The sequence below is a fragment of the Labeo rohita genome, chromosome 7 (genome assembly GCF_022985175.1).
Source record: "Labeo rohita strain BAU-BD-2019 chromosome 7, IGBB_LRoh.1.0, whole genome shotgun sequence".
In the NCBI taxonomy this organism is placed as follows: domain Eukaryota; kingdom Metazoa; phylum Chordata; class Actinopteri; order Cypriniformes; family Cyprinidae; genus Labeo; species Labeo rohita.
The window spans coordinates 29,597,362-29,610,953 of NC_066875.1; positions in this window are offsets into that span (position 1 = coordinate 29,597,362).

Below are 13,592 nucleotides of genomic sequence, written 5' to 3' on the forward strand. Positions count from 1 at the left end.
AAATATTATCATATTTACTGACATATCGCTTGAACTTACTAATATAAAAATTGTAATGAAACTTTATTTGGAGTACTTCTTGTGCACAGTGCAGATTTCTTATTATTAAGCTTAAAAAATGTTTTAATGTCACTATTGTTGAGGATTGTATGGTCTTGAAATAATATTGGTCTATTTAAATTGTACCTAAAGTATACGTGCAATAGTTTCACTTTAGCACAATCAAAAATATGGACTTCAGACTATAAATACACTAGTTTAGTATACATAAAAGTACAATTTTTTTAAGTAAATAGTATGTAAATGTATTTGTAGTATACTTAGAATGAAATGAATGTATTTAAATACATTTTTGTATATTTATTTTTTCACTAGGGTTTCTTTGGTGGAATACAAAAAAGGAATGTATTTCTTTTTTTTTTTGTCCGTACAGTGGACAAATCAGTAGTCAGTAGTAACCAACATTTTTGATATTTTTGATGAAATAGTCCATGTGACATCAGTGGGTCAACTGTAAAGTTATGAAGCTACAAGAATACTTTTTGTGCACAAAAAAAAAAAAACTTTATTTAACAATTTCTTCTTTTCTGTGTTGGTTTTCGATTCGTGAGAGTACTATGACTCATAGGTTTGTTCATTGTCTGTATCTTCTGGTTCAAATAAGCAAGGCTGGGCAAAAAGACTGTTTTATATATAACGTGCACTTCTTCTGCTTGTAATCAAGGAGTAGCACATCCAGGTTCTGTGTCAGATGCGTTGTGGTACTCTCGTGAATGGCGGAAGAGACTGAAGGATCCGACAATCCTCAAATGCAAACTGTGTATGTTTTGCCTCAGGGCAACCATACATTGTGTTGTGTTTTGCTTTCTTTTTATTCTTCATTTATTCTTCATTCATTTATACATTTATAATCATTAATCATTTCATCATTTTATTATTACATTTAATCATATAATAATTTATAATAATCATTATAGTCATTTACATATTCATTTTATTGATTCATTAATTCATTTATACTATATTATAGTTGTTTTTTATATATATTTTTTCCATTGTTGTTTAGTCTTATGACTGTGTAGCTTCAAGGGCTGTTTGTCTTCATGAATAAGAGATACAAGGGAATGTTTATAGAAATTCAAGGTTTATGAGATGTTGTTGTGAATCAGTTTGGTATAACAATACTTGTTGGATTCGTGTTCTCCAGACGGAGTCTGAGCACTGAGACATACGCAACTAAGACTATTCAATAAACTCTGCTCCTTTTTATCATCATACTTCGTCTCCTGCTTCTGCTCTTCACTTTCATTGGCTTTTTCCTCAGTCAACTTCTTGGCTGATAGAAGACTGTTAATAGTGTTTTGGGTATTTTGGGCACCAGACAAGACCTTCTGTTAACAGGGTTTGGGTATTAGACTACTCTGCTGACGAGTTGTTCTGATACCGGACAAACTGATATTTTCTGACGGGATCTGGCTGGATCTTAATTGTCTAGGCATGGAGACAGCGATCTAACAAGACAGACACAGAAGAGAAGAAATATTTGAATAAAGTCATTATTTTTGTTTTCTTTGCGCACAAAAAGTATTCTTGTAGATTCATAACATTCTTATCTCTCATTCTCATAACAAGTCTTATGGCTTTGAAATGACATGAGGATGTGTAATTAATGACAGAATTTTGAATGGTTGAACTGTACCTTTAAGACTCTTAACTTGGCTAAAACAGGTCTTTGAGCTCAGTTATGGTGATTTTGTCTGATGTTTGGAATAATGCTGGGAAATTGCGTTCAGTTGCCACATTGTCCTTATGGCTGCATTATAGTAATTTTTTTTCCTAGCATGCAGAGTAAATGTCTCATTAAAACAAACAGAAGAAATGACTGAGATAAGCCATGCTTTTGAACTTCTGAAGCCCTAGTTACTGTAATTACTCTATACCTACAGAAGAAGAGATAAGAGCCCGACATGCAGAAAAAATATCTTATCTGCTCATACCTGAAATACCTCTTTATGATTTTGACTGGATTTTGGAAAGCGAGGCTGTACAGGAACTTAAGTAGTTTAATAATAGACAGTGATTGCAGTTATTTTACTTAAAATCTTTTCTTTGAGTGTGTGTGTTCATGTACAATGGGAGAGATTATTTTTCAGTGCTCTGTTCACTAGCAGAATATTGACACTAGGGGGCAGTATCATACACTTTGCTTGAGTCAGACACTCACTCACTTGCTTATGGTGAGATTGAAGGCAGACCCCCAATTCTGGTTTGACTGTCCACCAGATCTGTCTGCACAGAAAGTGTTACTCTAGTGGAACTTTTAATGTGCACTTCTTTGGTTACAGCTTCCCATGAACATGACACAATGTTCCAGATACACGCTGTCTGCACAGAAACCGCTTCCTCTGAAGTCAGGGGCGAAGGGAAAAAGTAAGGGCCTCCAGGAAGGAGACAAGAGAGAACCTGATGAACTGATTTGGCCTTATGGAGTACAAACAAAAAGAATAAGGTGTAACACAGGATATCGAAAATTATAGCTTTAACATTGAAGTATTAAAAGGATAGTTCACTTAAAAATGTATGGATACAAACATTTGGATCCAAAATATAATTTGAATTGTAAAAATGTAATTGTAAAAGAATTGTAAAAATGTAATTTTAAAATATTATGTTTTTAGACTCTTAAATGCATTGTGAAGAAGTAGTTCACTTCCAGAACAAAAATTTACAGGTAATTTACTCACCCTCTTGTCATCCAAGATGTTCATGTCTTTCTTTCTTCAGTCATAAAGAAATTGTTTTTTGAGGAAAACATTTCAGGATTTCTCTCCATATAGTGGACTTCTATGATGCCCCCAAGTTTGAACTTCCAAAATGCAGTTTAAATGCAGCCTTAAACTGATAATTTTGAAGGATTTTGTGGGATGATTTTGAAGTTGGAGAAGAAAATGAGATGGGAGTTTTTCAGCATACCCTAACTGTCTTGAACCGGAATACACAAAGTTCACACAGAGGTAGACAAGACGAGCATTTGAGGTTAAAAATATATAAATTGTCATTTTTTTAAGAAAATAACCAATCGCTCCGCTAGATAAGACTCTTATTACAGCCCTTTGAAGATGCATTTAAACTGCATTTTGGAAGTTCAAACTCATGGGCAACATAGAAGTCCACTATATGGAGAGAAATCCTGAAATGTTTTTCTCAAAAAACATAATTTATTTACGACAGAAAAAAGAAAGACATGGATGATGTCTGAGATCTTGGATGACAAGGGAGTGAGTAAACTATATGTACATTTTTGTTCTGGAAGTGAAACTTCTCCTTTAATTGCATGAAAATGTATTAGATTTTAAATTTATGTTAAATGCGGTTACCTGAAACTTTAGAGTGATTTTTGACACACTTAAGTAAACTTAAGTATATGCTTTTAAACTCAGTACTCAAAAAAACATCATAAATACTCATAGTTAATTTCATAATTAGTGCATATCTGAATGTACTGAGAAGCATTTATGGTAAACTAAAATCTATTTCTGTTTCTATTGAAACTTGCATGTCACGTATTTAAATATACTTGTAATTGTACATACATAAAGATGAAGTTGCAATTTAGTACTTAGTTTTTAGTACAAAGTAATATAATATAATATAATATAATATAATATAAAATACCACACTACAGTTAAACTTACAGTCAAGTACAGTAGTGCTTTAGTGTGTTAGTCAACACATCAAAAGAAGTGTACTTTTTTAAAAAGCATTATTGAAACACTGATTTAAAATGTATTCTGAAGTAAAGCCTTTAAATTGACACTCTTACAATGTGCATTTTCTAAAAGTGTACTTAAGTGTCAGGAAAGTATACACACTTTTTAAGTACACTTAAATAATTTCATAAGTATTTTGTCTGCAACCAGGCCTACATTTTTATATCATTTTAAGTTTTGAAGTACACTGCAAGTGCACATTCAGTACAATTAAGAACACTTTTTTCCACAAGGGGTGCTGTGCATTTTATGAAATTTTTAGTATTAAAAGTACTTTGGCAGAGAGTGCTCAACATGCTGCAGATAAAAAAAAAAAATCCTGCAAATTAAGAAAACATCTTTATCAGTTTGACAGCAGATGTGCTACAACACAACCAAATACAGAAATGCGCTGCAAATAGTCAAAACACAACCAAATACAAAAAACGCTGCAAAAACAGAAATGCTTTTTTAATATTATTAGTTAAACCACAGTACATTAAAAACACTAACCGTACTTTAACCATGGTATCTACACAAATGGTTATCAATGCATGGGAAAAAAGAAACAACAACAACATGGTTACTACACTTTTACTATAATAAAACCATGGTTCATTTTCATAAGCATTGTTGGCTTTCCCACCGTTGTGGTCTGTGCTTGCAGTGCCTTTTTGTGTTTGGTTGTGTTGTGACTATTTGCAGCGCGTTTCTGTTTTTGCATCGTGTTTGTTTGTGTTGTGAGTATGTGGAGCACATGTGCTGTCAAATAGATGAAGATGTTTTCTTAATTTGCTGGTGCTTTTTATATTTACATGTGTTTTCTTAAGCTGCAGCGCGTTTAACTCTCTCGGACACTGTATAAAAGCCCTAATGAGTCAAAAAAGTTGATTTGACTGTTATACGTCTACTTGACCTTGTCCTAATATTGTATTGAGGTGCAGTAGTCCTCTTTATAAGATTTTATTCCCGACTCTATGAGTTCACCCATAGTGTCCATAGATTTGCACCTTTAAAACATTACATGTGGAAGGAAACCATGTGACTCCACCCCCCACATCCACCGTAACTCTTGCTGCATGTTTCCTCAGAGTGATACATTAAGTTCTGCATTGCACACGTGGCATTTTTCCCCTCATAAAGACATTAGCCTGTTAACCCCGTCACATCATTACAGGCTTATTCTTGTGAGTTATCGCTGCTGCTCCAGAGGGTTAACTGGCTGTCTGGAAATAGAGCCGTCTCACTAGCTGATAACTTTAAGCACGCTTTAAACATCATGTAATGTTGTCATAAAGAATTGCATGCTTTTGCATGTCATATTTGACTGATTCACTGCACATATGTGAAAATGCAAGCAAAAGACACCTTATAGATACAGTTTTTAGATGTTTAAGTTATTGCAGTGGAATTACTGAAATATAAAAAAAGTGTAAGCGTAAGCTTTATGTGTCCCTCAGGGTATCATTAATAAAAAACATACAATAATTTCTTCTATAGATAAAGTATTTAGAAATACTGTAAAAATAACTGTACAAGACAAATAACGTGAGAACTAAACTGTGTTGAGAAGCTGTGATAGTATAAAATATAGATGATTTTATGGATATGCTGTTCATATTTCAAAGTGTGACTGTTCTTAAATGCTTAAATGTGATAGTAAATTGTGATAGTTTAGAGCTGCAGTCCTGAACTCACTGGTCATAAATGCTTTGATGTGGTCAGGGATCCATTTATCTATGCATTTAATGTTTGGTTAAGCTTTTTGAATGTTGGGCTGATCCAGTGCCAGGTACTGTGTGCATACAAAGTTCAGCACTTTCATGTGTGTGTCTTTTGTGAAACTGTCAATCCAAAGAACAATATGTACTGTGTGAGTGTGTGAGGACATATGTGTTTGTGTGTGTGTGGTCTGTCAGCTACCTCACCTCTGAAGCACAATATGGCTTTAACCATGAGTCCAGTGGTCTTGCTTCAATTTAACAGTTTTGTGAGTCTGCTTACACCTCTCACAGAAGTGTGTGGAGCTTTGACTGCAAAGCTTTATTAACAAACCAGAGTTAAGAATGAAAGAAGAGGAAATTCTGCTGAAGTCTATAAAAGAAAGTGCAGGCGTCAAGCTGTCAAAGCACGAGGGGTTTCCTTCACCTTTCACGTGTGTTTGTCTATAGATAAGTCTCAGGATTGTGCAGTGTCTGGAGTATGTGTGCCAAATATTTATGAATACCAGAGAAAAATGGAAAAGCTTAATTGGTTATAAAAGTCAGAAAATGGGCAAATTTGGACACTAATGAGTCTGATACAATGGAATATTTTGTTAAAATAATAATAATAAAATAAAATAAACAACATTGAATTGACAGGGCTCAACAATAAGCATGTTGGAATTTCATAAAAGGATGTGATGATCTTGAAAGCATTATGTGTAAAAAAAAAAAATCACAAACCATGAAGTAATATTTTGCGTCATATGGCATTTATATGGGTTTTCCAGCAAGTGTGTTGGTCAAAAGATTTTTTTTTTTAAATATTTTGAAAAGACTCAAATTGAGGACAACTGACGGACTCATATGCAACTTTTACAGAAGGTTCAATCTCTCACTGATGCTTGAAAAGGAAAAACTACGCATTTAGAGCTGGGGGGTGAAAACTTCTTTTCAATTTGAAGATCAGGGTAAATTTTACTTATTTTGTCTTCTGGGGAACATGTAAGTATTTTCTGTAGCTTCTAAAGGGCAGTACTAAATGAAAAAAATATGATATTTAAGCAAAATAAGAAAAATGTACTAATTCAAAAATGTAAATTCAACTATTATTTTCTCATGTGGACTATATGAGAATGTCTTTTATGTGAAATACCTTATTCAGGTCAGTACTATATAAAAATAACATGCATTTTGTGTAATCCCTCTTGTTTTGGTCAAATAATTAATATTTTGCAGATTCTGCAAGGTGTATGTACACTTTTGACTTCAACTGTACATTGGTAAAAGATAAAACCGATTATTGTTTTTGGCCAACAGGTCCAGCACAGAAAATCCTTACTGTTGATACTGTAGTGCAATCATTATAAGTGACTTAATGAAATCAAAATTCACTTTTAGATGGTGTTTGCATATAAATGTCCCTTAGCAGTGTGTGGACACAACCACCCTACAATGATAAAAATCCATTCACTCTTTTTTTAAATCCCCAAAAACTTTGACAGTCTCAATTATCAAACTGTTCTGATTTTCTGATCAGAATGATGTCATACTGTTTAGGCCACTCCCACAACCCCTGACAGACTGTCACGTATTAACATATTTCCGCCCTCAGCCAGTTGTATGTTGTCCACCATTTTCTCTGCTTTCGAGCAGCTGTAGCAACAACAACGTCTCGTAAGCAGTGCAGATGTTGTGTAGTTGGATGTAAAAGTGAACATACAGTCACGGCCAAAAATATCGGCACCCTTGCAATTCTGTCAGAAAATGAAAAGTTTTTTTTTTTGTTTGTTTGCATTGGAACAACACACACACAAAAAAAAAAAAAACAGAGAAGAGAAGAAAATTATTGGCACCCTTAACTTAATATTTGGTAGCACCCCCTTTGGAAAAAATAACTGAAATCAGTTGCTTCTTGTAACCATGAATGAGTTTCTTACATCTCTCTGCTAGAATTTTGGACCACTCTTCTTTTGCAAACTGCTCCAGGTCATTCAGATTTGAAGGATGCCTTCTCCCAACTGCTGTTTTGAGATCTCTCCACAGGTGTTCTATGGGATTCAGATCTGGACTTATTGCTGGCCATTTCAGAACTCTCCAGCACTTTGTTTGTAACCATTTCTGAGTGCGTTTTGAATTGTGTTTCGGGTCTTTGTCCTGCTGAAAGACTCATAATGGCCACTCTCCACCATTCTGGTGACAGTCTCAATTCTGGTGGAGACAGGCCATTACTTTGTGCCCCAAAATTCTTTGGTAATCATCAGACTTCATGATGCTGTTTACACAGTCAAGGCATCCATTACCGGAAGCAGCAAAGCAACCCCAAAACATCTTTGAACCTCCACCATGTTTGACTGTAGGGACTGTGTTCATTTCTTTTAAGGCCTCATTTACTTTTCTGTAAACAGTGCCATGATGTCCTTTACCAAAAAGCTCTTCTTTTGTCTCATCTATCCACAGTACGTTCTCCCATAAGGATTGTGGATTTGTCACATAAGATTTAGCAAACTCCAGTCTTGCTTTTTTATGCCTTTGTGTCAGCAGTGGTGTCCTCCTGGGTCTCCTACCAAAGCGTCCCTGACACTGTTGTACCCTGTGTCTGCAGATCAGCTTGAATTTGTTTGGAATTTAATCAGGGTTCTTTATCCACCATTCGATCAATCCTTCGTTTTAATTTTTCATTAACTTTGCAATTCCGTCCACGTCCAGGGAGGTTAGCTTCAGTGCCATGGGCTGTAAACCTCTTGATGATATTGCGCACAGTGGACACAGGAACATTAAGATCTCTGGAGATGGACTTGTAACCTTGAGATTGTCCATGCTTTTCCACAATTTTTTCTCTCAAATCCACAGAGAACTCTTTACACTTTTTTCTTTTCTCCATGCTCAGTGTGACACACAACACAAAGGCTGAGTCAACTTTTCTCCATTTTAACTGGTTGTAAGTGTGATTACTATATTGCCCACACCTGTTACTTGCCACAGGTGTGTCTAAATGCAAATTACACGAGCATCACATGCTTGAAAAGCAATTATTTACGTAGTTGGTTATTTTTGTTTTTGATGGTAATGTGCCACCAAATACACAAAAAAAAGAAGAGGGCCGGAGTGAGTAGTAGCTCATTAAGATTTAAAGAGACATGCACCAAAACGTGTCGCTGTGAACAGAGCTGTTTTTAACAAGGTAAAAAAGGGTGTTGTTTTACATAACCAATTTTGAGGAATTTTAACCAAAGTATGTTGCAGACTGTCACGAATCTGGTCGGTGTCCCGCTGTCCGCTCACCACCAGATGTCACTCTCGCCCTTTCACACACAGACTGTTGCACCACACCCCGGACTACATTTCCCATCAGCCATTACACTTGACCCACGACCAATCAGCGGCGCTATAAAAGCCCCTGTATTTCGCCGTGCTAACCACGGATTGTTGTATTGTTGTTTGCTAGCGTTTTCCTGTTTCCAAGTTCCTAGTTCCCGTGGTTTTTGACTTCTCGCCTGCATTATCGTTTACGTCTGTCTAGCCGCCTGCCTTGTGGATTATCGCTCTCGTTTCCTGGACTATTCTTTCCTACTGCCTGTGTTATTCCTGTTTGCTCCCGTCTCGACCTTGCCTGTACGACCATGTCTTTGTCTCGCCCAATAAAAAGCTTGCATATGGATCCGCTCGCCTCTCGTCTCGTTCATCCTGTGACAGAACAATCCGTCAACAAGGATCCAGCAGCTCAGGACCCTGCGATACAGATCATGCTCCTCAAGCAAGGTGAGCGATCGGTTGAGGAGTACGTTATGGACTTTCATACATTAACACACCAGACTTCTATGAGTGATCTGTGTTTAATGATCTTTTTCCGTGGAGGGCTCTCTGAACCGTTCGTCTCCTTAATGCCAACACATCAGCCCCATTGGACTATAAGCCAATATCTAAACATTGCACTACATATTAGCGGTTCTTCACTTACTGTGGATGTTGCGGAGAAGCAACGCGATATCGCGCCAGCGCCGGCGCCCGTTCACAAGATGGCGGCCGCGCCGGAGCGCGTTCATACCCTGGCGGCGACAACGGAGCCCGTGCGCAAAATGGCGGCGACTGCGATGCCCGTTCGCAAGATGGCGGCGGCGCCAGTGCGCGCTCACCAGATGGCGGCGATAACGGAGCTCCGTCATTTCACAGCTGCCTTTCCTGAGTCAAGTCAAGTTGCAGCTGTGTTTCCCGAGTCAAGTCAAGTTTCCAAGTCGAGTCAAGTTGCAGCTGTGTTTCCTGAGTCAAGTCAAGTCTCCAAGTTAAGTCAAGCTGCAGCTGTTTTCCCCGAGTCAAGTCAAGTTGTTATGTCAAGTCAAGCTACTACTGTGGTTCCTGTGTCAAGTCAAGTTACAGCCATCATTCCCGAGCCAAGCACTGTCAAGATGGCCGCCACGCCAGAGCCACTGCACAAGATGGCCGCCACGCCAGAGCCACAGCACAAGATGGCTGCCACGTCAGAGCCACTGCACAAGATGGCTGCCACATCAGAGCCACTGCACAAGATGGCTGCCACGCCAGAGCTACTGCACAAGATGGCTGCCACGCCAGAGCCACTGCACAAGATGGCTGCCAAGCCAGTGCCAGCTAACGCCATGTCAGCCAAGCCACAGCCTGCTCAGGCCATCTCAGTCAAGCCACAGCCTGTTCACGTTGTGTTTTCTGCTCCTGAGTCTGCACCCATCAGGGCCGGCCTTCCTGAAGCGGTTCCCGAGTCAAGCAAAGTCACAGCCGTGGTTCCTGAGTCAAGTCACGTCCCGCCTGACATCCCAAGATCGCGGCCTATCCTGATGGCACATGTGCTGGATTCACCCCTGATGGCTGTACGGGCAGCTAAAATGGCGCTCCTTCACGTCGCGGCTGCTACCCCAGGGTCAAGTCAAGCTTCCAAGTCCGGTCAAACAACAGAGTCAAGTCAAACCAAAGCTCTTGTTCTCCACGAGTCAAGCCAAGTCACAGCTGTTCCTCATGAGTTAAGTCACGTCACAGCTGTCGTCCCTGAGCCAAGTCACGTTACAGCTGTTATTCCTGAAGCAAGCCAGGCCTCTGCAGATCCTCGTGAGTCAAGCCTAGTTGTCAGGTCCTGTCATAATGCAGCTTCCGTCTCCAGTCAAGCTCCAGCGTCCAGTCAAGCTTCAGCGTCCAGTCAAGCTTCAGTGTCCAGTCAAGCTTCCAAGTCCCGTCAAGCTTCCAAGTCCCGTCAAGCTTCAGCGTCCAGTCAAGCTTCAGCGTCCAGTCAAGCTTCAGCGTCCAGTCAAGCTTCCAAGTCCAGTCAAGCTTCCAAGTCCAGTCAAGCTTCCAAGTCCAGTCAAGCTTCCAAGTCGAGCAATGTCAAGGCGGCTGTTCCAGAGTCAAGCCACGCCCCGCCTGACGGCCCAGACTCAAGCCACGCCCCGCCTGACGGCCCAGACTCAAGCCACGTCTCGTCTGGCCACCCAGAGCCTTACCATGACCCGTCTGACGGCCCAGAGTCAGGTCATGCCCAGTCCCCAAGTCAAGTCACACCAGACCCCAAGTCAAGTCACATCTCGTCTGACATCCCAAGACCACAGCCTATCGGGATAGCCAGCGCCCTGGACCCACCACAACCTCCCGCTGCTGCTCTACCCTTAATGGCTATTGCCATCTGGTGTGTGTGGGCTGCACATTGTGCTTCTGGGGTCACGTCTGCTCCCAAGCCTGCTCCAGAACTCCTGTCCAAGCACAAGCCTACTCCAGAGCCCCCGCCAGTTGGAGAGGCCGCGCCAATGCCTCCTGAGGTGTCAGCTTCGGCTGTGGATCCTCCCGTGGAGGCGGCGTCCCCTACAGACTCTCTGCCTCTCCCCATATTCTCTCTACCTCCTCTGTCTCTGCTGTTTCCAGGTCCCAGGCCATAACGCGGTTTCCTGCTCCGCCCCAGCTCCCGTCTGGTCACAAGCCTGTTCCAGAGCTCCCGTCCGGTCACAAGCCTGCTCCAGAGCTCCCGCTGGGTCACAAGCCAGCTCCAGAGTGCTCGCCTGGTCACAAGCCTGTTCCAGAGCTCCCGTCTGGTCACAAGCCTGCTCCAGAGCTCCCGCCTAGTCACAAGCCAGCCCCAGAGTTTTCGCCTGGTCACAAGCCTGTTCCAGAGTGCCACTTGGTCGGAGAAGCTGCGCCAATACCTCCAGAGGTGTCAGCCATGGCTGTGGATCCTCCCTTGGAGGTGGCGTCCCCCTACAAGCTCTCTGCTTCTCTCCCTTCTCTGTTTGTCTCCTCTGTCTCTGCTTTCCCCAGGTCCCAGATCGTAAAGCGGGGTCCTGTTCCGCCCCGGAGGGCCGCTGCGCCTCCTGTTCCCCCGGAGGGCCGCTCCGCCCCCGTTCCGCCCGGAGGGCCGCTCCGCCTCCTGTTCCGCCCCGGAGGGCCGCTCCGCCTCCTGTTCCGCCCCGGAGGGCGGCTTCGCCTCCTGTTCCGCCCCGGAGGGCGGCTTCGCCTCCTGTTCCGCCCCGGAGGGCTGCTCTGCCTCCTGTTCCGCCCTGGAGGATCGCCCCGCCTCCTGTTCCGCCTCGGAGGGCTCGGGCGTCGCCTGTCCCGCCTCCGGTTCCGCCCTGGAGGGCTCCTGCGCCTCCTGCTCTCCCTCCGGCTCCGCCCTGGAGGGCTCCTGCGCCTCCGGCTCCGCCCTGGAGGGCTCCTGCACCCCCTGCTCTGCCTCCGGCTCCGCCCTGGAGGGCTCCTGCGCCTTCTGCTCTGCCTCCTGCTCTGCCTCCGGCTCCGCCCTGGAGGGCTCCTGCGCCTCCTGCTCTGCCTCCGGCTCCGCCCTGGAGGGCTCCTGCGCCTCCTGCTCCGCCCTGGAGGGCTCCTGCGCTTCCTGCTCCGCCTCCAGCCCCTCCCTGGAGGGTACCTGCTCTGTCGGTTCTGCCTCAATCACCGGGTCCTCCGCAGGGACCTGGTCCTCCAGCCCTCGCCCTGTCTCACTCCCGCCCCACCGCTCCCCTGGACTGTTACTCTGTTGGAGCGTCTGGAAGCCGCTCCTTGGGGGGGGGCTATGTCACGAATCTGGTCGGTGTCCCGCTGTCCGCTCACCACCAGATGTCACTCTCGCCCTTTCACACACAGACTGTTGCACCACACCCCGGACTACATTTCCCATCAGCCATTACACTTGACCCACGACCAATCAGCGGCGCTATAAAAGCCCCTGTATTTCGCCGTGCTAACCACGGATTGTTGTATTGTTGTTTGCTAGCGTTTTCCTGTTTCCAAGTTCCTAGTTCCCGTGGTTTTTGACTTCTCGCCTGCATTATCGTTTACGTCTGTCTAGCCGCCTGCCTTGTGGATTATCGCTCTCGTTTCCTGGACTATTCTTTCCTACTGCCTGTGTTATTCCTGTTTGCTCCCGTCTCGACCTTGCCTGTACGACCATGTCTTTGTCTCGCCCAATAAAAAGCTTGCATATGGATCCGCTCGCCTCTCGTCTCGTTCATCCTGTGACACAGACATTTCATGAAGACCCTAAAAAATCATACCAACTTGTGGAAAATTAAAAGTCCTCTTTAATAGCATTTTCAGAGGAAGAGATGCTTCACCAAGAATACATTTTATTTTAATCATATCTATCCTCCATCACATCTGTGGAAAAATTGTACACCTATGTAGGGAACGTGCCCATATGTGGACCTTATGAGACATCTTGTGAATGTTTTAGACAGTGTAAATATACTTTCAGGTGACTATCCAAATAGATCCTGTTCTTAATATTCTTGGAATGTTTGACAAGATGTTTCTACAGAATTGCTAAGTTTGTGAAGATTCCCTCACTAGGGCAGACGGATTGAAAATAATCAATCTTTACGTTCTGCTTGACTTTTATTCTGCTGGATAATGTTATTTGTGCCCATTATATGCTCAGGCTATGTGTTTCTACTTTAACATACAGATCACCTGTATTCAATACAGACATTGTGGGATTTTCCATTCTTTCCATGGAGTGGTGCTTCTACGCCTCTGGAATAATCTTTACCTCTAATTCACCAAGCAGTATGTAAAATCAACCGGCTGAGAATCTGAGCTGGTATTTCCAGCTGAACGCTCGCTCCAGGTCCCCAGCTGTTTGGCCAGATCCAAACCCAGCCGTCCAGCTATATTTCAGTGCTCTTTGTAAAGA